Source organism: Crocuta crocuta, unplaced genomic scaffold, assembly GCF_008692635.1.
Source record: "Crocuta crocuta isolate KB4526 unplaced genomic scaffold, BGI_CrCroc_1.0 scaffold154, whole genome shotgun sequence".
Classification (NCBI taxonomy): domain Eukaryota; kingdom Metazoa; phylum Chordata; class Mammalia; order Carnivora; family Hyaenidae; genus Crocuta; species Crocuta crocuta.
This window is the reverse complement of record NW_027530545.1, coordinates 16,052,177-16,079,274: the sequence shown is the minus strand read 5'-3', so window position 1 is coordinate 16,079,274 and position 27,098 is coordinate 16,052,177. Positions and strand designations below refer to the sequence as shown.

General features: G+C 37.3%; 1 protein-coding gene and 1 long non-coding RNA gene across 5 annotated transcripts in view; one reads left to right on the top strand and one right to left on the bottom strand.

Moving 5' to 3' along the window:
- LOC144234463 (uncharacterized) overlaps positions 1-17,482 on the bottom strand; it is a 222,707-nt gene extending 205,225 nt beyond the window's left edge. The window contains exon 1 of the long non-coding RNA XR_013335961.1: positions 16,792-17,482. This is a non-coding gene — a long non-coding RNA (uncharacterized LOC144234463). The remainder of the gene's footprint in view (positions 1-16,791) is intronic.
- A 2,920-nt stretch (positions 17,483-20,402) lies between these two features.
- Positions 20,403-27,098, top strand: part of SPOPL (speckle type BTB/POZ protein like) — a 65,624-nt gene continuing 58,928 nt past the window's right edge. For 2 of the 4 annotated variants that reach the window (XM_077767811.1, XM_077767812.1), the window contains exon 1: positions 20,415-20,504. The gene's annotated coding sequence lies outside the window, so the exon portion shown is untranslated. Of the gene's footprint in view, positions 20,505-27,098 lie in introns of all 4 variants that reach the window. The other 2 variants (XM_077767813.1, XM_077767814.1) reach the window with 2 other exon arrangements.

The window sequence follows — 27,098 nt, the reverse complement described above, 5'->3', positions numbered from 1 at the left end:
ATCCTAAATAAGTTGAAAATTATTTCAAGTTGTCAACAGAAGAGCAGCTCTTTCTTTATCATCTTTAGCAGAGTTGTGTTTTTTTAACATATACAAAATATACCAGTCTCTCACTTCTTGCAGAGATCTAGTAGGAGCATGGCCTGACTCCAGAATACAGCTGGGCACCCACTTAGCCCACTTTGATGACCCACACTTTTTAAAACTTGTAACAGCCTCCTCATTGAATTCCTTATTTTCTTTTATGCACTTCTCCATATAGTTTAGCTTCAACACAAAAATGAGAATGATCTTTAAAGATATATGCTAGATTATGTTACAACTTTGGGTAAATCTTGCATTTCACTTAAACTAAAGGTGCAAGTCCTTACAATGGCCCAGGATACCACATACAGTATCCCAGGCACTGTTCCACATAGATTCCTTGATGTCTTTGAATAAATGAGAGTTGGACAGATTAAGCATATATTTTGGGAGTAAAACTACTGAGACCTGCCAATCAATTGGATGTAGTAGGATCAGGAAAAGGGAACAATCAAATTTGGTCAATGATTCTAGTTTTTGGCCTGAGCACCTAGGTAAGTGATTATGTGTTAACTTTTCAGGAGAAAGAGAATGTAAGGATTCTATCCTACACATTTGATATTTTAGGCACCTATTAGAAATCTAGCTGATGAGTAGGAATATGCAGCTGGTTATACAAATCTGGTAAGAGAAAACTAGATGAGTGTGATTTCATGGAACCCTAGAAAATGCTATTTTAAAAAGGATGCAGTGGCAAATGATTTTTGGTGCTGCTAAGGTTGAGTAAAATTAGGACAGAAGTTGACAATGGATTACACAAATCAAGTTATTGGTGATCTTGGAAAGATCAGTCAGTGGAGTGGTGAATGGATTAAGAGAGAATGGGAGGAGCTAAATGGAGGAGAGCTTATCCAACTGATTTGATCAGTTCCCTTCTGATTGCATCCATTTTTAAAACATCTTTATTGCAATATAATTAACAAACAGTACATTTATCCTTAAAAGTATACAGTTTAGTGGCATTTAATATATCTGGAAGGTCACACAACAATTACCACTATTGTAATTCTAGGACATTTTCAATATCCCCCCAACCCCAAAACCCCATACTCATTAGAAGCCACCCATCCCCTAATGTCCATTTCCTGGCAACTACTAATTTACATTCTGTCTCTATGGATTTGTCTGTTCTGGACATTTAATATATGTAGAATCATAAAATATGTGGCCTTTTGTTCTCTGAGTTTTTTCACTTAGCACGTTTTCAAGGTTCATCTATGTTGTAGTATGTGTCAGTATTTCATTCTTTTTATGGCTGAATATTATTCCATTGTATGGATATATCACATTTTGTTTATCTATTCATCAGTATATAGACATTTGAATTGTTTCTACCAGTTGGCTATTATGAGTAATGTTTCTGTAGACACTTATATATTGTGTACAGACATAGTTTTCATTTCTTCTGGGTATACCTAGGTGTAGAATTGCTAGGTCATGTAGTAGCTGTATGTTTGGCAATTTGAAGAACTGCCAGACTATTTTCCAAAGAGGCTGTGCCATTTTATATTCCTGCCAGAAATGTACAAGGAATGTGTATTTCTCCACATCTTTACTAACACCTCGTGTTATCTGACTTTATAATTACAGCCAGGCTGGTGGATGTGAAGTGGTATCTCAGTGTGGTTTTGATGTCTATTTTCCAGATAAGCAATAATATTAAACATCTTTTAAAAGATTGTGTTTATTGACCATTTGTATATCTTTAGAGAAATGTCTATTCAAATCATTTGTCCATTTTTAAAAATATATATGTACTTATTTAATCTTCACAACAACCCTAAAATATGGGTGGCACAATGGCCCCCAGTTTACACATTAGGAAACTAAGGCATAGTGAGTTTAGGTAACTTGCCCAAAAAATGTGTAGCTACTGAGGTCTGGCTTGAGATTTAATGCTCTAAGCTACAATGCTAAATCCCAGTGTACATGCTCCTGTTTCTAAATTGTATTCAATCTTACTAATAAATCTCTGCTTATACCTGCACCAACCTTATACTTTTACAATTATATTTTCAAATGTGTTTTAATTTCCAAAAGAGAAGTTTCTACCATTTCTTTCTTCTGAGTTTTTCATGCTATTACTTTCTTACCATTTGACCTATAGAATCAACTTAACTTTCATAAACAATGTTTAGGATTGCATTACATCTCTAAATTGCCTTGGGGAAGATTTGTTTCAAAAGTCGTGTCTTTTTAATTAGGAATAAGCTATGTATGTACATTTATTGGATCTTTTATTGTTTTCCTGTAGTTTTATAGTTTTTAACACGTGAATCATATTTTTGTAGTTTTTATTGTTATTGAGAATAGATTCCTTTTTCTGTTTCAATCTTTAACATATTGTTGATAATACACAGGAAAACGTTGGTTTTTCTATGCTAATTTTGTATCTAACCATCATACTGAACTCTTCATTGATTCTAGTTTATTTTTTCTTGAATTTTCTTTTATTTAATTTTATTTAAATCCAAGTTAGTTAACATATAATGTAATAATGATTTTAGGGGTAGAATTTAGTGATTCATCACTTACATATAACATCCAGTGCTTATCCCAACAAGTGCCCTCCTTACTGCCCATCACCAATTTAGCCCATCCTCTCACCTAACACTCCTCCAGCAACCCTCATTTTGGTCTCTGTATTTAAGAATCTCTTATGGTTTGCCTCCCTCTCTGTTTGTAACTTATTCTTCCTTCCTTTCCCCTATGTTCATCTGTTTTGTTTCTTAAATTCCACATATAAGTGAAACCATATGATATTTATCTTTCTCTGACTTACTTCTCTTAGCATGATACACTGTAGTTCCATCCACATTGTTGCTCTTGGATTTTCAGAACAGTGGTTTGCAAATAGTTATACCTGTGCCTTTTGTCAATTTTATTTTTTTATTTTTTTTAAAATGCTTTTTTTATTTTTGAGTGAGAGAAAGCATGAGCAGGAGAGGGGCAGAAAGAGAGGGAGACAGAGGATCTTGAAGCGGCCTCTGCACTGACAGCAGAGAGCCTACTCTGGGGCTCAAACTGTGAGATCACAACCTGAGCCAAAGTTAGACACTGACCCAAGTGAGACACCCAGGTGCCCTTTCTGTACATTTTTAAATTGAGTCATTCATCTTTTTGTTTTTTAGTTATAAAAATCCTTTAAATTTTCTAAATAAAAGTTCTTTATCAAATATATGATTGCATATATTTTCTCCCATTCTATTGGTTGCATCCAATATACAAGAGTTTTAAATTTTGATGAAGTCAAATGTATCTGGATTTTCTTTGGTTACTTGCTTTTGGTACTATAGCTAAGAAACTGTTACTGAAGCCAAGGTCATGAATATTTACATCCATGTTTTCCTTGAACTGTGTTATAGTTGTAGCTCTGACATTTTGTCTTCTATTTTGAGTTAATTTTTATATGTTATGTGATAGTATAATTTTGATAGAATTCTTAATTTTATTTTTCAGATTATTCACTGCTAGTGTATAGAAACACATGGATTTTTCTCATTGATCTTGATCCTGAAATATTGCTGAACTTGCTTACCATGATACTGATTGTTCTAGCATTATAGTAATTCTTGAAATCAGAGACTATTAACTATCTTTATCTTTTCATTTTTCAGAGCTGCTGTTTATGTACCGCCTTTGTCCAGTTTTCATAATAGGACAATATTTACCTCATAGAAGGAGTTGTCATGTATTCCCTTGCCTTCAATTTTTTGGGAAAGTTTGAGTAGAATTAAAATTATTCCTCCTTAAAAATCTGATAAAATTCACCTAGGAAGCCATATGCGTCTGCAATTTTCTTTGTAGAAAGTTTTTTTTTGGGGTGGAGGTGTTGGGAGGAAGGTTTTCTAATTTCTACACATATCTTTTTCTTTCAGGTTCCTGAGTGTGGTTTTTAAGGAATATATTTTTTTCATCCAAATTGTCAAATGGGTTGTCATAAAAATTTTCAAAATTGTTATCCTTTCAGTATCTGTATAGTCTGTGGTGATGTCCTCTCTTATTCCTGATGTTGATATTACACATCTTTTTTCTTTTTTCCCTGATCAGTCCAATTATAGGTATATCAGTCTTTGTGATCTCAAAGATGCCTCTTTTAGTTTCATTGATTTTTCTCTATTTTTTAACATTTTATTTGTTTTGATATGTATTATTCCATCCCTACCATTTACATTGGGTTTAATTTCCTTTGTTAGTTTCTCATGATGAAAGGTCACTGACTCAAGACCTTCTTTTTTTTTTTAATATAGGTTTGATGGGTACATGTGCTCCTATGCATCAGCATTCCTATATCCCTTGGGTAAATTCCTAGCAGTGCTATTGCTGGGTCATAGGGGAGTTCCATTGTTAATTTTTTGAGGAAACTCCACACTGTTTTCCAAAGGGGCTGCACTAGGGGAGGGGGAGAGAGGCAAACCATGAGAGACTCCTGAATGCTGAGAATGCTGAGAACAAACTGAGAACTGATGGGTATGAGGGGGCGGGGAGAGAGATGGGCATGGAGGAGGGCACNTTTGATGAAATAAATTTCCAAGGGAAATACCCAACAGATTCTTTTGTGTTTCTATTTTCATTCAATTCAAACTAATTTCTAATTCTCTTTTGACTTCTTTGATTAATGGATGCTTTAAAATTCCTTTATTTAATTTTGAAATATTTAGGAATTTTCCAAGGATCTTTATGTTATTAATTTTCAGTTTAATTCCACTGTGGGCAGAGAACAAACTCTGTATGATTGCAATCAGATTTGTTTTATAGCCGAGTATGATCTATCTTAGTAATTGCTTCATGTGCACTTGAGAAGAATGTGTATTCTACTCTCACTGAGTACAGTGTTATGTAAAGGTCAATCAGATCAAGTTTGTCATGAGTATTCAAGTCTCCAAGTTCATTTGTCTATTTCCCCTTGCAGTTCTATCAATTTTTACCTCATGTATTTTGAAGCATTTAATAAGTGCATAAATCTTTAGGATTACATTCTTTTGATGAGTTGACTACTTAATCCTTATGAAATGACCATCATAATCATTACAAAATGAAAATTTTACAATAGACATAAAAATAATTTCTTGAGGATTATAAAGGATTATGCCTGGTAATAATCTTGTTCTGAAAATTTTTGTCTGATCACCAACTCAGTGTTCTTATGACTAGTGTTAGCGTAATATACTTTTTTCTCCCCTTCTAACATATTTCTGTCTTTATGTATGAAGTGCATTTCCTCTTTTTTTTTTTTTTACATTTATTTTTTCAGAGAGAGAGCATGAGCAGGGGAGGGGCAGAGAGAGGGGGGACAGAGAATCTGAAGTGGGCTCTACACTGGCAGCAGCGACCCTGATGCCAGGCTTGAACTCATGAACTGTGAGATCATGACCTGAGCTGAAATCGGATGTTCAGCTGACTGAGCCACACAGGTGTCCCTGAAGTGCATTTCTTGTAGGCATATAGTTGGATCTTGGTTTTAAGTCCAATCTGATAATTTTATTGTTTTAATGGCAATGTTTACAATATTTATATATAATGTGTTAATTAATATGGTTTGGTTTGTTTTCTATTTATCCTTGTTAAATATGTTCTTTACTCCCCCTTTCCTTTTTCTATCATCTTTTGGATTTTTTTTTTTTTAAGAATTTGTTCTCTGCCTTACTGGATTATTCGCTATGCTTTTCGTTAGTTATTTTATTGATTACTTTATCTTATTACAGTCTATGTTCAAGTGATAGTATAACACTAAAGTTCCTCAAAAATAATTTTACAATAGCATACATTAATTTCTCTCCTCGACTTTATGCTAATATTGTCATGCATTTTACTTTCACATGTTATAAACCCCACAGTACACTGTTATTTTTTTTTTTGTTTGTTTAAACAGTAAATTATCTTTTAAAGGATTTGAATAAGAAAAACAATTTATATATTTACCTATGTAGTCACCAATTCTGGAATTATTTATTCCATTGTGTATATCTATATTTCCATCTGGTATTATTTTCCTTCTGTACTAATAACTTCTTATATTTCTTTTTTTTTTTTAATTTTGTATTTATTTCTAGGAGAGAGAGAGAGACAGCGTGAGCAGGGGAGGGTCAGAGAGAGAGGGAGTCACAGACTGAAACAGGCTCCAGGCTCTGAGCTGGAAGTCAGCACAGAGCCTGACGCGGGGCTCGAACCCACGAACCGTGAGATCATGACCTAAGCTAAAGTCGGACACTTAACCGACTAAGCCACCCAGGCGCCCCTAACTTCTTATATTTCTCATACCATGTGTCCACTGGGAATGAATTTTTCCAGATTTTATATGTCTGAAAATATCTTTACATCACTGCTGTTGAAAAATATTTTAGCAGGACATAAAATTCTAAGCTGACAAGTTTTTTCATTACTTTAAAGATGCTGCTCCACTGTGTTCTCTCATTTGGATTTCTTCCAGTTAAAACAAAAAACTCTTTTCACTCTCTATTGTTTTGTACACGTATGTTATCTTTGGATACTTTTAGGTTTTTCCTTTTTAATCACCATTTTCAAACAATTTGTTGATGATAAACCTTGGTGTAATTTTCTTCATGTTTTTTGCAACTGGGTTTCATTGAGCTTCTTGAATTTGTGCATCTATAATTGTTAAATTTGGAAAGGATTTTGACATATTTTTTCAATAAAATTTTTTTCTGCTCCTACCCCTTTCTCCTGTGGGGGACTCTAATTACCCACACCATATGTTAGGCCACTTAAAGTTGTCCCACAACTCACTAATACTCTTTAATTGGGGAAGGATGGTCCTTTTTCTCTGTTTCACTCTGGATAGTTTTTATTGCTAAGCCTTCAAACTCACTAATCTTCCGCCGAATGTAATTTGCTATTAATCCTGTCAAGTGTATTTTTCATCCTAAACATTGTATCTTTAATCTCTAGAAATTTGATTGGGGTCTTTTTCTTTTTCTTTTCTACTTACCCCTTTAAATATATAGAATATAATCACAAAAATTGTTTTGATGTTCATTGCTACTAATTATATCATCTATGTCAATTTGGGGACAGTTTTGACCAACCTGTTATTCTCATTGTAGGTTGTTTTCCTATGTCTTTGCATGCCTGGTAGTCTTTGACTAAATGCATACTTTGTGATTTTATTTTCTTGGGTGCTGGATACTTTTGAATTTTCATACACCTTCTTGAGCTTTGTTCAGGAATGATGCTAAGAGACTGGAAACAGATAATCTTTTCAGGCTTTGCTTTTATTGTTTGTTTGACAGACTGGGAGTAGTCCTCAAAGCTAATTATTCCCCACTAATAAAGCAAGACATTTTTGAGTAATCTACCCAGGCCTTATAAACTATGAGTGTTTCTACTTGGGTTGAAGGGAACAGACACTATTTCTGGCCCTATATGTGCCAGGATATCCTCAGGATAGAGGATTCTTTCCTGAGCCTAGGTAGTTTCCTCACAGCATGTGCTGATCAGGATTTTGCTGAGTATTTGACACCGGTACTCCAAGGTACTCCAAACGTTGCCAGTTTGCTTTCTGTGCAGCTCTCTGCTCTGTCTCTTGTCCTATCAACTCTCACTGCCCTGATCTCCCTGGACTCTCATGTGTGTCTCTTCAATTTATGGTCCTAACTGGGCTTAGTTTCCCTTCCATATGTCAGGGCCTGCAACCTTTATCAAGTTAGTGTGCTGGAGCAACAGATCTCAGCTCTTTTGTTTCTTGTCTTTCCAGAATCACTATCCTTTATTACCTCATAAACAGTGTCTTAAAAATCATTTTTAATGTATTTTGTCTGTTCTGTTTTTGTTTGTTTTGGTTGTTATAGGTGGAAAGGTAAATCTAGACTCTGGAACTCCAACTGTGACCTTTTCTTAAGAAGAAAAGGTAGTAGCAGGAAGGACTCTAAAATGGCTTATCATCAGTGTATTTATTTCTTTATATATAATGAGAATGGGTGGGAAATTTGGCTCAGATTATATGTGTTTACATAGTTTTTTGTTTCTAAGGTTATAAAAAACAAAACAAAATAAAACACAGATGAAGCAAACACTGATACCACAAACACATTCCTTCTCCAGAAACAAGAGAATTCTACTGTGGAATATTCATTTATGGTGTGGTATCCTAGCCCAAGCTTTGTCTTGACAGTTTACACATCCTAATTTCTCCACAGGGGTCTGATAGATGGGAAATTTACAGACCAGATATAATATGTAATTAACTGGGGAAATGGCAGTGAATGTGGAAGTAGGCCTGAACTAAAATCATTCAAATTCAGTAGTATGACAACAAATAAGAAGGCCCCAAATTTCTGGCCCAACTTAACTGCAATGTCTTCATCCTAAACTTCTACCACTTAACTCAATCATTAAGACCGTTTCAATTAAAATACTCTATGAAAAAAAATTTAAAAAACCATTAAGAACAATATATATTAATAATTATAGTAGTATTATTCATGTTGATAAATCCTTCAAAGAGGGTCCATAGTCTCTCAAAGAAAGTTTAACCAGGAGAATGTAAATCATAGATGAGGAAATGAATCTTAATTGTTTGGAAGCATTAGTATCCTTTTTACCAGTCTTGGAAATGCTATGTATCCACAAAGCTTAGCAAAATAGTCATGTGAAGGACAGTACATCTCTTCTGTCTTCCCAGCAAAAGTAGCCTTATTACTACAACCTGCTTCTCCTGTTTTACAATCTGCTTTGGTCAATATTTTCTTAAGCTAGGAAGAAAGCTAACCAGCACAGTTGAACATGAGAAACTTGTCTTAAAAACCTGCTGACAATATAAGCTAAAAAAGACATGTTTGGAAAACTGGAATCAATATTTTTAAAATAATAATTCCTAGATTTTAAATAGCTATGGTCCGTTACCCAATGATAAGTCAATGGCAGCTAAGAGTATCGTGTTAGGAATTATAATAATATGAAGGATTCTACTGATTATGGCCTAGTCATGATGCTCATAAAATTCTAACTCCTGCTGCTACTAAAGGTAGTCTACACAAGTACAGACCCAGAATATCTGAGTCATATTATGACTGAAATATATGTTCCTATTTAGTACCCAATGATGCCTTAAAGGACATCAAAAGACATCAACATATGATAGTCGGATATAAAGTATTAGTATGTTTTTAATACCTAATATAAATAACAAAAAGAAGTAATTATATGAAGAAAGCCCATCTTGGTTAGGTAGCCCAACCTCAATACTAAGCAGGAAGATTAATCTCTCCAACATAAATACTTAGTGAGACACATCACTGCTGTGACAATAACTGACTTCACTGCAAAGTTTATTGATCTCTTAAGACAGGTTATGTTTCATGTCTACATTTTTTAAAAAAACTTAATGTTTTATTTATTTTTGAGAGAGAGAGAGAGACAAAGTAAGAGCAGAGAAGGAGCAGAGAGAGAGGGAGGCACAATCTGAAACAAGCTCCAGGCTCTGAGCTGTCAGCACAGAGTCTGATGTGGGGTTTGAACTTGTGAACCATGAGATCATGACCTGAGCTGAGGTCAGACACGTAACCAATTAAACCACCCAAGTGTCCCCATCGCTACATTTTTAAAAAGTCCTTCCCCATAATCTTCTTTAGAAAACCAAACTCCTTTATTTATTTTTTAACAACTTCTATTTTTAAAAAGGTGACATTTTTCCAAGTAGGTTTACTTAGATTAGTGGTTCTCAATTTGGAGTGTTTTTGCTCATCCCTTTCTCCCAGGGGACACTTGGCAATGTTTACAGATGTTCTGGCTGTCAAAACTGAAGGCAAGGGTGCTAATTGGCATCTAGCATATAGATGGAAGGATTCCACTAAACATTTTACCTGTACAGAACGACCCCCCTCCCCCAGAATAAAGAATTATCTAGTCTCAAGTGTCAAAATAACTGAGATTAAGAAGTGATGTGTTAGACGTGATGCCACTAAACACGGTATAAATTCCAATTGGGAAATATCTTTGCTGCTAACTTTTAAAATTACACTTGTTTTAAGAAAAAATAACTAGTCTTATTTACTGTTTTTAAATAACATCTTACAGTTGCTTAGCATTTTATCATTTACAAAATACTTTCACACATTTTAATCTCATGCTAATCTCATATGCTAGATCTAATGAAGTTATATTTTTTTCCTGTTTTATGACCAAGGGTCCTATTGTACAAGAGGCTTAGGGATCAAATTCTGGATGAAAAATTCAGTGCCTTTTTTGGTATCCTACAGCTGTGGTACGCTTGTTAACAACATTATATAAAAAGGAATTTAAACATTAAAAAGCAAATCATTGTGCATCCATGGTGATATGACTCCAGAAGATAGATGTCATATGCTCTAAGAATGGAAAGTGGCAGAGAAAAGGAATGGATTGGGCATTATGGGAGGTGGGAATCAAGTACAGGAGATAAGAAGCAGAAAGAACAAAGACATTAGTCAAGCCATGTAGATGAGCACAGACAGATCCATAAGTTTAAAATGACTACTTCTCTGTAAAAATCATTCTTTGTCTGACAAACAGGGTAAGATTCTTATGAAAACATAAAATGGATAAATGTGCTGAGTCTAACCAGAAAGAAAAAAAAAAAACACATTCATTACTTCAGAGAATTTGATACAAGGAATCTTATTGCGTAGGTGATGGAAAAACAGAATCTAGGGGTTAGCAACCACTGGACGCCATAACACTTTTAAACAGGCAGGAAAGAGTATTGCCAGGGCCCAGGGCTAATTCCATGGTAGATTTATCCAGCAGGAGATGGGACCTGGGAGGATACTTAGTTCTTGAAGGGAACAATGCTTGAGGCAGAAAGAGAGGGGAGAAATACACTGATTTCTCCCTTCCTCCCACCCTGCAGGCTCCTGACAGTGCTTCCTATTGGCCTAACTCTGCAGGAAGTCAGCTGACACAGGAGCTTGGGAAACAACCTGGAACTGGCCAAGACTTGGAGCAGAGAAGACCAAGGGAAGGATCTGAAGGAAACAAGCTCAGAACCATCACATTGTCTTGTGGACATTTTGCCAATGCAAGGGTATCACAAATTAGATCAAGACACCAAGTAAACATTCCAGTACTAAATCACCTTTTCCTTCAAGGTAAGAAAAACATCTTAGGTTTATCCGTGGACCAAACAAATACGTACACTAAAAATCAAACTCAGAAAAGGAATTTGACAGATGAAACACAAAAACATTTTGTGTAAATATCTAGACCATAGTAATTACAACTAGGAGAAATAAAAGAAAAAAAAAAAACCAACCCAAAACCCCAGCTCTAACAGGTGTTCAGAAAGGACACTTGGATTTTGTCACATCTCTTTTGCACACAGTAGGCCCCACATTCAAAATAGAAGCAATTTCTTGCTGAGCTCCTGACAACATGAAAATGAAAACATTCATCACCTTTCCTCTCAAATTCGTAGACTACAGCAGAAGACAATGTTTAAAAGGCTAACCTAATTTTCTTTCTGGGAAAAAAGAAACTGAGAAAGTACACTAAAGAGGCAATAATGGCAATAATGTATTGTTGTAGACTTTCCCTCTTCACGGGTTCACTATGTGCACTGAATATGCATAACTTGATTTTAAGAAGTTATTGAAATTGTAGAATCACTACTATAAAACCAGAAATCATGGAGAGTAAAAGCTGAACTTCTAGTGGCTATTTCAGCTAAGTATTTAGAAGGGACATAATCTAGGATAATTACTGGGGACATTTGGTTTCTTATACATACTCTCCATCTGCAATATTGAGTGATCAGAAAAACCTCTAGAAAAGTATAGCAGTGATGCTGTTGATAACTGAGGCATAAAAGGCCTTCAGTGATGGAGATACCTAAAGCAGATAAATGTGAACAGACACTTAATGTGCAAAAATGTAAAGTATGATTTTTGGTAGTTATCCTGCTTCAGATACAAGTGGGCCTCACTGGTCAGTCCCAGCAGACAGGGTAAGACTGAAGCATCCAAAACACAGTACTGGACCTGTCCCATTGAACAGAGGAGCCACCAGAGAGCTGGACACAGCTGCAGACATCATCATAACTACAGGGTCAAGGAAACAAGAACCATGATCCAAAACTGTGGTCTCCTGGGGGTAGGAGGCTTTAAGATAGTAATGGTGGGCCCACAGTGGTAGAAGGAGCACTGTAAAAGCAAATCCAGGGTCTTGTGATGCTGTGAAATCCCAGCAGGCCAGCTGGCATTTGGAATAAAAGGAGTGTCTGTGTGAACAGAGTGAATAAAAGGTGAATGACCAAGGCAGGGGATCAAAAAGGGAAGCCCAGCTATTAAAAACTGGAAAAGAAAAAGATTTAAGTGATGATAGGAATTAGAGGGGAGGGCTTGAACCTGAATCAAGTGTGGAAGTGCTTATGGCCTTCCCTTCCAGAGACATTTTTTTAAATCCTTTTAAGGTTCAGGTTCTCACTAAAGGCACAGCCCCAAGGGCCTATATGTTTTTCCAGGTTTTATCAGATTGAGTGAAGGAAAAGAAAATGTCTTGACTCTAAAATATACATAAGAATGCTAAATGACATTAATAAATATTTCAAGAGGAAAATTATATGAATCTCTTTCATTTTGCATGATCAGACATTGTATTTTTCATGTGGGCTATGGCTATATTTTCATGTTTGACAGGATGTGGGAAAAGGCCTCTGAAAGAATTTCCAGGGATTATGTAGCCCTTGAGTTGGTCCTTCTTTAGCCTGGCATAGTTCAGGCAGGGAAGGTCAAGAATGTGTTAGAAATTCAGTAAGGATGGGCAGGCAAGGACCGGAAGGCAGAAACCCAAATCACGAAGCCCAGAAATGTAGGGGTAGGTAGAAGAGGGAGGCTTGGGGAAGGGTGTCTGAGACAGATGCAGAGGCTAGGCTTGACTGGGTGCTGGGAGGTGCAGCATTGTCCCTGAAGATGCCCAGTCTGGTTTCTAATTTTGGGAATGGCCATACCAGGGTTTCCAGACTGGCAGTCAGGCTATCAGCAAAGGGATCTGACAAGAAGAAAGAACCATCTGGAGGTAGGTGGCCACTCGATGTTATGGAGAGGTATGAATGCAGAATTGTTAAGAGTTAGACACCAGGCCTCAGTTTCTAAAGGGAGTAGGTGGCAGAAGGGAAGAGAGGACTGAGCGGAGAACTCAGTCCTTCTAAGCAGCGAAGCAGTGAAAAATCAGTGAGTCAAGGAATACTGGGGTCACAGAGGTTCCAAGGCTCCCAGGTTCACCTAGTGTGATTGGCTACTGGGAAATCCCAGGAACACTGCTAGAGCTCATCCAGTGGGACCTCTAGGACTTTTAGATTGGGGGTCTCGGAGCAGGGCCCAATTCTATAAGCCTCACCCTTGAGAGGAGGGGTGCCTTTGAGTGAAACAGGAGGTCACTGGAGATTACTCTGGAGGCAGGGCTCCTTGATGTGTCCAAAGAAAATGGCCACGGAGCTATTGTTTCTTAAGTCATGGTCAGAGGGGAGTCAAGTGAAGTGATCCCAATTTTCAAGGACAAAGCTAGACAGGGAACCACCCCATGGGCTTTGCAGGGGCGGATGTTTAAATAAACTCCTCTAGCCATAAATTGCCCTGATAGGCAGAAGGGTGTGTCTCTCTGGGAGGGGACCAAAGACCCTGACCTGGAGACATTGTGATGACTGAGCAGAGATAAAAGAAGACTGAGTAGCTGTACATCTAGAGCCATTTGAGGTTGCTACAGAGGCTGGTGACCTCTGGCTGGAGAGCACAGTGAACAACTCTAGGCTTCCTTTGGGACTATTTCCAAGTTCCAAAATCAACCACAACTTCTCGAGTTACCTGAGAGCAGAGCAGGGGCAGGGCCAGCGCACCAGCAGAGGAGAAAGAGCTTAGCTAGTCAAACTGAAGAATACAGAGGTCACCAGGACTACTAGATCCTGGTAGCAGCAACCGCCTGGATTCTGGCACAGTAGATTTCCACCAACTGTAAGTAACCTTGATGAGAGTAAGTCCTCAGGGAATACCTGGAGGGATGATGTAGGAGCTTTGGATAATCCTGTCAAAGAGATTATTTTTGTTTTTTTCTATTACAGTTGTAAATAGAGAATTTGTAGATAGGGTAACCCAAGATTTTTCTAAGATGATTTCTTGCCTAGGTAGAGGTACAGTATTGCTATTTCCCATTTAGTAGGTATTAGTGATCCAGAATCTAGGATAACTAATGTTTTAAGATCTTCAGAATGTTTCAAAACTGATTAAAATTAGTATTCAATTGAGTGGCTATAAAGTGTAACAGAATGCCAACCAGCGAACTGCAACTCAACCCTTATTCTTCAAATGGTGATAGAAGAAAAACAGCAAAAATCATCTTTCTTATAGTAGACTCCATAGATTATTCAAAGGACCAAAGAATTAAATACATGAATATATATTTAATTTGAAACAAGAGAGTATCCTGAAATATTTGACATAATGTGGCTGGGGACATGAAAATAAAGGTGCCAAGGAAGGATGTAAAAAAAAAAAAAATGATCCTGTTCTCAGAATTCTGGGTGGGTCCTATCTCAGTTTTCTGGGAATGATTTTTGAATAATAAGTACATCAAACTTACTTGACCTTTCTTGCCATAGGCATTACTACACAAGGGTTTTAAGTATAATTCTAGAATTCTAAAGTTTTCTGATCTTCAAGAAATTTTTTTTAATGTTTACTTATTTTTGAGAGAGAGAGAGACAGTGAGAATGCAGGGAGGGTCAGAAAGAGAGGGAGACAAAGAATCTGAAGCAGGCTCCAGGCTCTGAGCTGTCAGCACAGAGGCTAATGAAGAGCTTGAACTTGTGAGCTGCGAGATCATAACCTGAGCTGAAGTCGGACACTTAATTGAGCCACTCAGGTGCCCCAGGTTTTCAGATCTTTAAAAAATGAGTATCCTATAATGCAAAGTGCTACAAAACTAGGAATTCACAAGCAAGGTAAAAAGCTAGAGACAGAGAAAGAAATAGAGAGATGGGAAGAGAAAATGAAATTACATGTAAACTAACTCACAAGTTATTAAACAAGAACTTTAGTGTTTTCTTTCAAATAAAGAAGATAAAATGTATAACAGTGAAAAATAATTAACAACCAAGTTACTCTTTTCTTTGAAAATAAACTCCAAAAGCTAAATGTTATGTTAAATGCTTGCTCACAACTGTTAGTTTATGAAAGGAAGGCCTGAGTTTGGTTCCCTCGAAGAAAATTCAAGACAGGAGAGAATAATGGTTAGAAAGATATAGGGAAGCCAGCTCACTAGGAGAGAAGAGTTTAGTGGACCACTTTAGGAAGGGTGGGGGTAAGAGCAAAATATCCAGGGAAGCACAGAGAGTGACTCACTTAGGATTCAGGAATTATATCCTGTTTGCTAAAAAGCCTATTACCACTGTTTGGACTCTAAACCCAAAATAATAATGAATTTGGAAACTGTTTGCCACTCACCGCATGCTTTAGTTTTTGACAGCTAGAATTGGAAAATGATAGTGCAAAACAGGTGGTAGTACAGAAGGCAGGGGTGAGTCCATTGCATGGTTACCCAGTCATAAAATGGGGGCATCTCTGAATTTAGAAAAGGGGAATAAAATGCTGCAGTCACTAATCTAAGTGGGATGCTTGGTTGGCTCTTCAGATGAGCCTCATAGTGTTGGGTCAGGAAGATCCAAAGGCTAGTTCTCATCTGTGCTCATGAAGCTCAGAGAATGGCTCTCCTGATGTTTACTGTCAACCTATTAATTACAATAAGTAGAACTTCCAAGTCATTCACTGAGGAACCTGAATGGTTTTCTACAGAAAACTGACTAGGAACAGAAAAATTAGTATCAAATTTTCTTATTGTCTAAGGAACTGGATGACCCTAATGGTTAATGCCGTAAGCAATGCAAACCTGATAAATGACCAGTTGAAGCATACTATGCTCTTTACCAGTGATAAAGCTGTTACTTATTTGTATAAAAGCCACCTAAGGCAGCAATAAACTATAGCTTATTATAGTATAGTTTTTCAATAGGTATCCAATAACTTTGAAATCAAATCAAGATAGTAGTTTTTTAGGAAACTGGTAATATAGCACAAGCTCTAATCCAAGCTTATTGACCATAGAACCATCTTTTACTTTGCCAAACCATCACCGTTTTATTTGCATTAGTTACAAGCCATACTTGTACTTTATCAGAGGATGAAGTCACCAAGAAAAAGAATGCTATGTCCTAACATTACAAAGAGATCAAGCCTAGAGAAAGGACTATGAAAATACTCTGAGGACTTATTTGACATACTTGAAGGAAAACCACCCCTAACTAGAACCCAGTCAAGTGTCAAGGGTAAGCCAAGTACCACTCAGTTTTTCATTCCCTATTGAAAATCGTTTTTAAGAATTTATTATAATTTGATTGATTGAGTATATTACATGTATTAGTGCCTAACAACGACTGACCAATGGAAGAGAGGGTATGATATAATATTATGGGGTTGAAAGAGCTATAAGGCCTGGGGGAAAATTATACATAGTTTTTCACTGTCACGTATTGTAAAGTTAACAGAGACCTACAACGAGTACAGCAAATAGTCATAACTGTTTTTTTCTTTATGTTTGGAGAACGTGAACTTTTGCACTAACACTTCCTCTCCCCACCAGTTCCTAGCACACTAATGGTCACTTCCACTTCTGCTTTTTAACTTTTGGCTAAGGCAATTTTGAATTTTCTGGTTATGCTGATCTTACCTTTTTTTCTGAAAATCTTTGATGCTGGTTGTATCCCACACATGTTTTGGGTGTTAAATACGATGAATAAGATAGCCTGAGTAGTATTAATTTGAAGTGAGGGGAACTCTGCTTTCCCAGTATTCAAACTCCATTCACCCTTGGATGAGTTACTTATTACTTCTGTTCCTCAGTTGCTTTATCTGTAAGATGGGAATAATCTCTACCATAAAACTGCAATGAAGTTGAGAGGATTTCAAAAGATCTTAACAAGTCTGTGATTACAGTGCTAAAAATAATGTCTTTCTCCCACCTCTCTTTCTTGGGGGTAAAAGAGGTAAACAGTTCACTGATGCGCAGTTAAAGTGGAAGGAATTGGGGAGGGGGGCCTTCAATGATATTCGTCCCTCAAACCTCTTTTAAAGAGAATATCCTTGGCAGCTAGAACAAGTTTTCTCTTACGAGTCCCGAATGTCGTTCTGTTGCCACCTTTCCTTAAACTCCATAAGGCAGTCTCCTCATCTCTTCAGACATTTGCTTAGATATAGCATAATTTGCCGACGTCAGTCATGGGATGCCACCTGTTTTTCAGTGCTTTGCAAGCAACCTTGGCTGCCTCTCGGCGGATCCCTCCCTTCCTAGGCCTGACACTTCCTTTTGAGGTTCATCTCCTCCAACCGAAAACCGTTCCACAGAGGCACTTCATTGGCCTACCCGGAGTTGTCTGTGTTTCTCGCTGGAGACTGTACACTGCTGTTTTTGTCTTAGCTCTTCACATAGTTACGGGCTCACAACAAGGGTTCATAAAAGTTGCATACTGGCTTCCTAGTCAGCCTCAACCTCAAAGAAATCGTACGGAGAAACAGTCGCCTCCTTCCGCACCCTACGTCTATCGCTTTAAGAGGTGTTAGCAGTGGGCTTTCTAGGTAAGGAAAGTTTAATGCTGGGTCGAAGGGAGCTCCCTGCCAGGCGAGGTAACTACTTGCCCTCTCAGCAGCGGCCACTGCAGCGGACGCGCCCGGCTGTGAGCCCAGTGCCTGGCACAGGCGGCAGCGGCGGCTTCCAAAACCCGGCGACGGATCCGGGCCGGCCCGGAAGTGACCGGCGCGGGAGGGAGGGAGGAAAAGCATTGCGAGCCCACGCCGCCGCCGCGCGCACGCGCCCTCGCTGNCCAGGCTCCCCTAGACTTTCCTCCACAAGCCTCGCCCCTTTTCCTTCCTCAGTCGGCCTCCTCTATACCTGTAATACCTCCGCTCCCGCTCTTTTATATATTGTCGGATTATTTTTCCCACCGGGAGTACTGCTCAAAGAAGGAAGCCCCTACCCGCCCCCCAGCGTCTTCACCCACACCTCTCGTCCCAAACATACGTTACGTGTGAAGTTATCCCTATAAGCCCATTTTAGGGTAAATTCTCTACTCTCCAGCCAGACGTTCAGTGTTTACTGCCGTGTTCATGCAGCCTACCTCTCTACCTCCAAGCACACATTGCCATGTCACAAATTCTTTCTCAGGTTCACCAGGTTACATCAGGCCAACTCTGCGATTCAAGGTTCAAGTCTTCACTTTCCCCTTGTATTCCCTTGTGCTATCCTTTCTCGTAACTCTTTTCCCTCTTGATTCTATGTGTGCTGAATAAAAGGAAGGGAATGATCGAGTTTTCTCTCAGAGCAGTAGATTCAGGAAATAAGATTCACCTTTTGCTTGTCTTAACTTTTGGCTTCTTTCTCTGTGAATTGTGTCATTCAGCCATACTTTTTAGGTTTTTGACTCTTTGTGTTTGAATAATCCTGGGCCTAGATTTCCATTATAGTACTTGTCTTCCCAGCTTTTCCTTGCAGCTTCAGAATCCACTGTTTCTTAGACAGGAAATTTAAGTAATAAAAGGTTTATCCCTTGGGATTACATCTCTGGTGCCATAATGGGAAGGGTGGAATATTTCAAATTTTCATTCTGTTTATTCTTGAGAGAAATGGTGCCCAGTGGTTCAAAGCTCAGATGTAGCTGAACTGACAGATCTAACCACCAGCCTTGCCACTTACCAGCTTTGGCCTTGGGCAAGTTATTTAATCTCTCTATGCCTCAGTATTCATACAAGTATAAAATGGGGATAGTGATATACTTGATAAGATGGTAGTGATAATTGCATAACTTAAATATTCTTTATCATCATCTCTTAGCTTGACTTGGTTTGACTAATGATAGGTTAATTTTGGGGAAGGAAGGTGGGAATAGAAAGCTGCTTTTTGCTCTTTTTCATTTAACACCTTTTTTGATGTAGATATGATTCATATTTTGTTACCGGATAAATTAATTCCTTCTAGTGTGAAAAGTGCAGCTTTAGCTCCCTATTTTCAGGTAAGTTACCAGGCTACAAGCAGGTCAGTCTCAGCTTCGGGTATCTTTGTTTCAAGAATAAATGAAATTCAGATACACAGTAGATTTAATATCATAGTGGAAAACTAGGGTTTTACTGATAAGAATTTTAGTATATTACAAATTAAGTACTGAAAACTGACTGTTCACACCCATCTGTCCTTTATGTTGAATTGCTGTTCAAGAGCTTGGCTTCGTTCAAAAGACTAGTGGCTTTTCTCTGTAAGATGTTATGTTTGTTAACATGATCATGCTTTGATGTTTCCCAGCTTTTACTTACTCTTTAAAACCCTGACAATTTTTGTCATATCTGCTTACCTCCTGGGCATTATTATTTTCTTGAAACTTTTTTTTTAACAACACAGTTAAAATCCTGATACTGTTTAGTATTGTTATAAATAGTGATATATGCAACTATCAAAATAAAGATGTTTGCCCACATATAGTTTAAATTATTTTTTGTGTCACCAATGAAATATACTCCAAAATTTGAGTGACAGCACCTTTGCTTATGCTGTTCTCTGGCCTAAAATAGCCTCTACTCTTTTCCCGACATACCCAGATTCTACCTATCTTCCACATCATTTCTGTCAACACTGGTTTCTTTATCTCTTGGCTTTCCTCCTGTCTATATTCTGCATTTTTGACTGAATAATACAAGCCCTGGTTCAAGAAAAATGACTCCCCTAGAGTAAGACTTTGGAAGTTTATAGGAACTTTGAAGAGGCGGAATAAAATTGATACTCAGCATCTACTCTGTGCTAAGCACTCTTCCTTTGGTTTTATATATATTCATTCATTCTAAAAATATTTAATGAACACTTCATGCCAGGTATTGAGGATACATAAGAGCAGCTCTATTGAACCAAGACCAATGAATATCAAGCTCTAATGCTCTAAGGCTTCCAAGGTGTATAATGAAGTAACTCCTCTCCTGTGTACCTGAAATGGTACTAGCTGTGGACCTTGATAACGAGAACTGGGGAAATAATCACTTAACTCAGTTTTTTATGGCTTAATTCTTAGAGAACCCTGACTGAGAAAAGGTCCATCGGCAAGTAATAATATGGACTCTACTTTTATGTAATTTATTTTAGAGTGGCACTGACAGACAATAAGCAAGTAAGCAGATAAAATTATGAGAGCACTAGTAATATTATGAATAACGAGAATCACTAACACTTATAAAACCCTGTGCCAGGCATTGTTTCAAATAACTTAATGTCTTGTTTAAACCTCCTAACAGTCTCTTGAAGAAGGCTTTATTGTATCTCCAGTTCACAAATAAGGAACCTGAGAAAGTGAGAAATTATTTAACTTCTGCAAAATCATACAGCTTTGTGAGCAGTGAGGCCAGAAGGTAATGTTGTGGTCTGTTACCTTTTGTTGCCTCTCAGATCTTCGAGTTCCTTGTTGCTACTTTATACAAAGTTCTTTACCTTTCTGGATTTTTTTTTTCAATGAGGGTTTTCCTGTCTTTTTAGGTTGTTTAGGGAAATAAAGGAGATGTAACTTTTGTAAAGCATGTGGTACACAGACTTATCTCAAATCTTGTGTGTGACTAGATATTGAAGGTATTTACATTTTATTCACTTACTTAAAGGTTATCAAACAACTGATATGTGCCAGGCACGATGCTAGGCTCTGGTGAGGTAATCGAAGGAGTCTACCTGTATTAATGGAAGCAAAGCTATTGGAATAAAGAAACTAGACAGATAATTACAAAATAATAGTTGCAATTATGATAACTGCCACAAAAGAAAGTTATTATAAGCAATGAAAGCCCACTAATGTACCTGAAGAAATGAATATTAGGCTAAACCTGAAGGAATAACTGGAGTTACCCAAGTGATGTTAGCAATTTTAGCTTTTTAGAACTGAAAAGTCCTTTAGGGGCTGGACGTCAGCACATGAAGCTGGGTGATGTAAAGCATATCTCAGTGGTTAATCATTGCTAAACATTTTGTACTTAAATCCCAAGTGCAGTGGGAAGCCACTCAGTAATATTCAAAAGGCTGAATAAAGTACTTACATTATTACTATAAAATAGCACTTGGCTGCTCTGCAGAGGACAGATTGGAGAAGGGCAAGCGTAAATTCAGAGACCAGTTAGGCCTGTGTTCCTGAAACTCATCTGTGGAGAAGGACCTGTTTTGGATTGGTTTGGTTTCTAATCTGTACTGGTTCTTTAGTGACACAAAATAAAAGGGATGTTGTGGCTGTGTCAGATGGGTATAAATATTTCTAAATACTTCTCTCAGTTTCTGTATTTACCTTATCTCAGCCCAGTAACAATAGTTTATGGACCAGTGTTGGTCTAAAGACCACACCTTTGCCAGGATGGCAGTGATAGAAAGTAGCTGGATTGGGGCGGGGGGAAGTATACTTGATAGGATTTGGTGGTGAATTAGACTAAGGGATATGGAGGGAGGAAAAGGCAGATTTCCAGGGTCGTTGGTTGGTGTGCTTAACATAGGGAATACTGGAGAGAGGAGCAGTTTCTCGTTTGTTAGTTTCTGGGAAGCAGAAAGAGTGCTGATGATAGTTCAGTTGGGAATTGTCAGTATATGGCTTACAATTGATATCTTCGTGTGGGCGGTATGGGATGAGATTGCCTAGGGAGAGAGATGATAAAGGGATATTGTAGTCCTCTATGAATCTTCAACATTAAACATTGGGAAAAAGAAATGGATCAAAGGAGACTGAGAACATGTAACTAGAGTTGGGAAGAAATTTTCATTGGCATCACTGAAGCCAAGGCAGTAGACTGAGAAAGGGAGTGGGTAATCAACTATGTCAACTATATTAAATCAAGCTGAGAAAGCAATTAAGTTGGTAACTAAAAAGTAACTTTTGATTGAGCAACATGAAGGAAATTTTATATTTCTCAGTAGTTGTCTGTCCATAAACTAGCTGATGTTGAATTTTGTGTTAATCTGATAAAGCAACAGTCCTAAATTTAGGATAAAATTATCATATCTATAGCATGAGCTCTCTTCCTTCCTCGATTCAGATCCATGTTTCCATTTGTCACCATCTAAATGTTCTATAAGCATCTCACATTTTTTCTACAGCTCATTTATTCAGAGCATATTCAAATAATATGTTTTTTAAGTACTATTTATCAGGCATTGAATACTAAACTTTTAGAAATGCAAATACACTTCAGAAACTAGGGGTAGTGGACAGTTAAATACTGTTATATGTGATTAATGCTGTCATTGCAGCTTATTCAGGTTGCCTGAAACCACAGAGAAGTGGCATCAGAGAAGGCTTTCTTAGGAAAATGACACTTGAGCAGAGCGTTTCTGAACGACCAGTGGAGAGGTGGAGAGAGGGCAATGCAGTAGTGAGAGGTTCAAAGAAATGATACTTCAGGTATTTTGGAAGCATGCCAAGGCAAGGAATTGTGGCTCTAGCATGTACATCATAGGTTAGAGAGCTTTGCTGTGCCATTCAAAAGTTTCTTGTACTTGTATACCTCTTCCTGTTTGCCGATTTGATTAATATTATCACCACCCATGTAGGTACCAATCATGGAGATACCTGCTGAACATCTTCAAAAATTAGAGGTTATCTTTGTTGTAGCATTTCTTGTCCAAGGTGAAGTTTTATTTTTACTGGTTAGCTTTATATTTTATATGTTATACTCATAGAATCATTAAGTAATTGATAGCATAACTTAAAATATCTATTATGCTTTGGTGATTTTGTTTTTATAGGAGAAATTTTATATGTATAACTTTTTCTCAAATGTAGAGAGTTGAAAATGAAGGCCTTGGTAAGAATAGCTAAGATTTTGCTACTAAGCCTCAGGTATGTGCTCAGAAACAGTACCCTGATCATAAATACTATTTTAGATGTCTAAACGTCCTTGGATGTACCCTCTTGCCCCATAGTAGAACACAGTTTATCTGCAGGGATTACCTTCTGAAAAATATTGCAGTTGACAAAACCTAATTGGCAAGATCAGTTTCATAGAAAATAGTGTATTAAAAGGGAAAATGATGTTAAGTGGATTTTAAAAACATAGTAAATATTCTAGAATTCACCTGGTTATGTTTATGTATTTATTTTGAAAGAGGGAGAGAGAGAGACTGCATGAGCAGGGTAAGGGGGCAGAGAGGAGGGAGAGAAAGAACCTGAAGCAGGTTCTGCGCTATCAGTCCAGAGTCCAACGTAGGATTTGAACTCAGGAACCGTGAGATCATGACCTGAAACAAAATCAAGAGTCAGTTGCTTGATCAACCAAGCCTCCCAGGCACCCCTAGAATTCACCTGCTTTAAAATAAGAGTGGAATGGGCTTTATCAAAATTTGTTTCTGAATTCAGTGAATTATTGTAGAAATGTTGCCATTCTTCCCCGCCCCCCAAGTTTGTTTATTTATTTTGAGAGAGAAAGAACTTGAGTGAGGGAGGAACAGAAAGAGAGAGTCCCAAGCAGGTTCCACACTGTCAGTGTAGAGCCTGATGTGGGGCTTGAACTCACCAACTGAGATCATGACCTGAGCTGAAATCAACAGATGCTTAACCAAATGAGCCACCGGAAATGTTGCTATTCTAATCTGCTGAGTGGTCTTCCTTAAATTTTGTATCAAGAAAATTTGTAAAATTTTGTAACTTTTTAAAAAAATTTATTATGTAAGAAAATTGTAACTTTTTAAAGTTTTTTAAAATGTTTTTATTTATCTCAGAGAGAGAGAAAGAGAGACAGCGTGGGCAGGTGAGGGTCATAGAGAGAGGGAGATACAGAATCTGAAACAGGCTCCAGGCCCTGAGCTAGCTGTCAGCACAGAGCCTGATGTGGGGCTCAAACCCATGAGCAGTGAGATATGACCTGAGCCGAAGTCGGATGCTTAACTGACTGAGCTACCCAGGCTCCCCAGAAAATTTTAACTATTAAAGTTTATTTTTATTATTATTACTGGCTTTAATATCTTTTGCTGTTGCCTTCTCCCTGGTTTTTAGTTCTTTAAATCTTACTAAAGTCTCATAAAACAACTGTGTATTTATTATATACTATGGTGAGTCTTACACGTGTCCTTTTTCAGGCCTATTATTTATATCCATGTATAGACCTCCTCTGTGATATTCTTCAGATTTGCCTACATGCTCTAAAGGAGGACAGAATAATTATTAGTATTATATCCTGAATTATGTTCTATAACTACTGTATGTGAAATGAAACTTTACATAGGCAAATGATAGCAGATTAAAAAATATTATCTACAAATATAAAATTGCATTACCTCAAACTATGGTTGGGATAGGTTGTTTATACACCCAGAGCTAATGTATGATGGGAGTAATTCATCTGTACTATGTGACTATGCCTAAGACTTATTCCTTTGAGGTTGTCATATTTGCTTTCATTCTTTATTTGACACAGGAATAAAACTAATTAGGAATGACAATTTAAAAAGAGGTGCTTACTCTCCTATTAAGTAATGTAAGATCTCAAAGGTTGTAGTATGACTGAAAAGTAGTATGACGCTTAAAATACTAGAGATTTATTAGCAAAGAAGGAACCATTGTCTCCTCTCTGGGTATGTTTTTTGAAGCAAATTTAACAGTTTTCTATTGTGTGGATACATTTGTGCCTCTCTTGCTCCCCCTCCCAAGGGAATGTGTGTGTGTGTGTGTGTGTGTGTGTGTGTGTGTGTGTGTGTGTGTGTATACACACACTTATATATGTATACATGTGTATATATGTGTATAAGTTTATGTATGGATATATGTGTATATGTAATGTGTGTGTGTGTATGTATGTGTATATATGTATGTATCTATATGGTAAGGAGGGCAGTTGACTCAAGGCACTTTTTTCCAGTTGTAATTTGGTTATAATTTTTGCTGTTTTAGTGGGAAATTCCCCTGATTGTAAATAGTTTTCATCCTGTAAGTAAAAACCAAAAACAAATCCACAAAACTATTGAATATAAATTCATCCTGAAATTGTCAAGGCCTATATTGACACAGGAAGCTTCCAAATACGGAAATTAATTCAACTTGATTTAATTAAATTTTGGTAGCAATCAGGATCAGTTTAAACCTCTTTTAACTGGTTATTCAGCGTGGCGGTTGAGCTTCAAGTTTAGTATACCCAGTTTCATTAGAGCTCAAGTGGAGTGTGGGCATACACTAAGTGGACTGGTGAAAGAAAATCTTTTATGTGAGCATTTTAACAATGGCATTTGAGAACTGGCTTGAATCAAGTGGTATTTGGGAGTATCTTGGTTTATGGTTTATTCTTGGTGATTTTTATTTTCTCAGGTGTCTTATTTTCACCATTGTTTTGTTTGTTTGCTTCCCCCACTGTACGTCCCTTATCAAAAGTTTCATCATCAAATTGTCTAATGAAGCCACTATTTTTTCCTAGCAAAGGCCAAGTTTACTTGAACGTGAATGTGAGAAACTGACAACTTAGTATGGTGTATAGGCATTTTTACATGGAATTTTCTCATAGATCATTTTGATTTAAAGAGAAGAACTCCTCCCACCCCCCAACCCCCACCTTTTGAAGTTTTATTTATTTACTTAGAGCGGGAGAGAGGCAGAGAGATAGGGAGAAAGAGAATCCCAAGCACACTCTGCACTGTCAGCATAGAGCCCAATGTGGGGCATAAACTCATGAGCTGTGAAATCATGACCTTAGCTGAAACCAAGAGTTGGATGCTTAACCCACTCAGCCACACAGGTGCTCCAGAACTGCCCTTTTTAAAACTTTTATTTTAAGGTTTGTTTATTTTTAAGAGAGAGAGAGCGCGCGAGAGCACACACCAGCAGGGGAGAAGTCAGAGAGAGAAGGAGACACAGAATCTAAAGCAGGCTCTAAAGCAGAATCTGCTGTCAGCACAGAGCCTGATGCAGGACTCCCACTCACGGATGGTGAGATCATGACCTCAGCCTAAGCAGATATTTGACTGCCTAAGCCACCCAGGCGCCCCCAGCACTGGCCTTTTTTATACCACTTTTATCAGACACTGTGTCTAGTACATTAGATATTTTATGCCTTTAGGTACAGATAAGGTTTTGAATTGTACTTGCCATCAATTGCCAGATGCAGTATTTTATGTACCCCAGGGAGAGAAAACACCATCAATTATAATTGTAAAATGCCATCAACTTTAGAAATGTTGACATATGGGGGGAAAATGAGTATTTTAGAATTAATGAAATGTGGCATTAATGCTGCCTCATTTTATGGTTATCACCCCAGACCCTCAAAATACTAACCTCCCAAGATGAGATGAAAATTTATCCTGCTTTACCTCAAAGCTTCCTAAATTCTAAAATTCTGCTGCACTCTAGAATTCTAAAATTCTGCTTTACTTCAGAACTCTCTAAGCAGCATAGCACAGAGGTTAAGAGCATGCATCCAGACTGCTATTTAACAGCTTTGTGAATTTAAGCAGTTAGTTACCATCTCTGCCTTAATGTTCTCATCTATAAAATGGAAATGATAACAGCGCTTATCATTTGAAAGCGTTGTTATATAAGAACTAAATGAGTTATGTTTACATATAGAATAGTGCTTTTACATAATTAAATGTGTAATTGTTGGTTAAATAGGAATAATATTGCTATTTTTGATTTAGGATATATAAGTAGATGATTTGCTTAAGAGGGAGGGAAAAAGAACCTTTTCAAATGGGTCATTGGTATTTGGGGCACACAGTGAAGATTAAGTATTTTGTTGATTTATCTTTTAAAACTAATGTAAGATAGCAGTCTTGACAACTTTGATATCTTAAATTGCATTTCTATTTTCCTAAAAATAATACTATATAAAGTTTCAGCTGAAATCTCCTTTTCTTTCTACTGTGTTATGTCTACTGTGTTATGACAGTTACTCAGAATACTGACATGCTGTAATGGATGTCTTGAAAATAACCTGTGATATACTTATGAGTCCTGTCAACCCCATGAGGAATTCATTCAGAAATATTTTCAA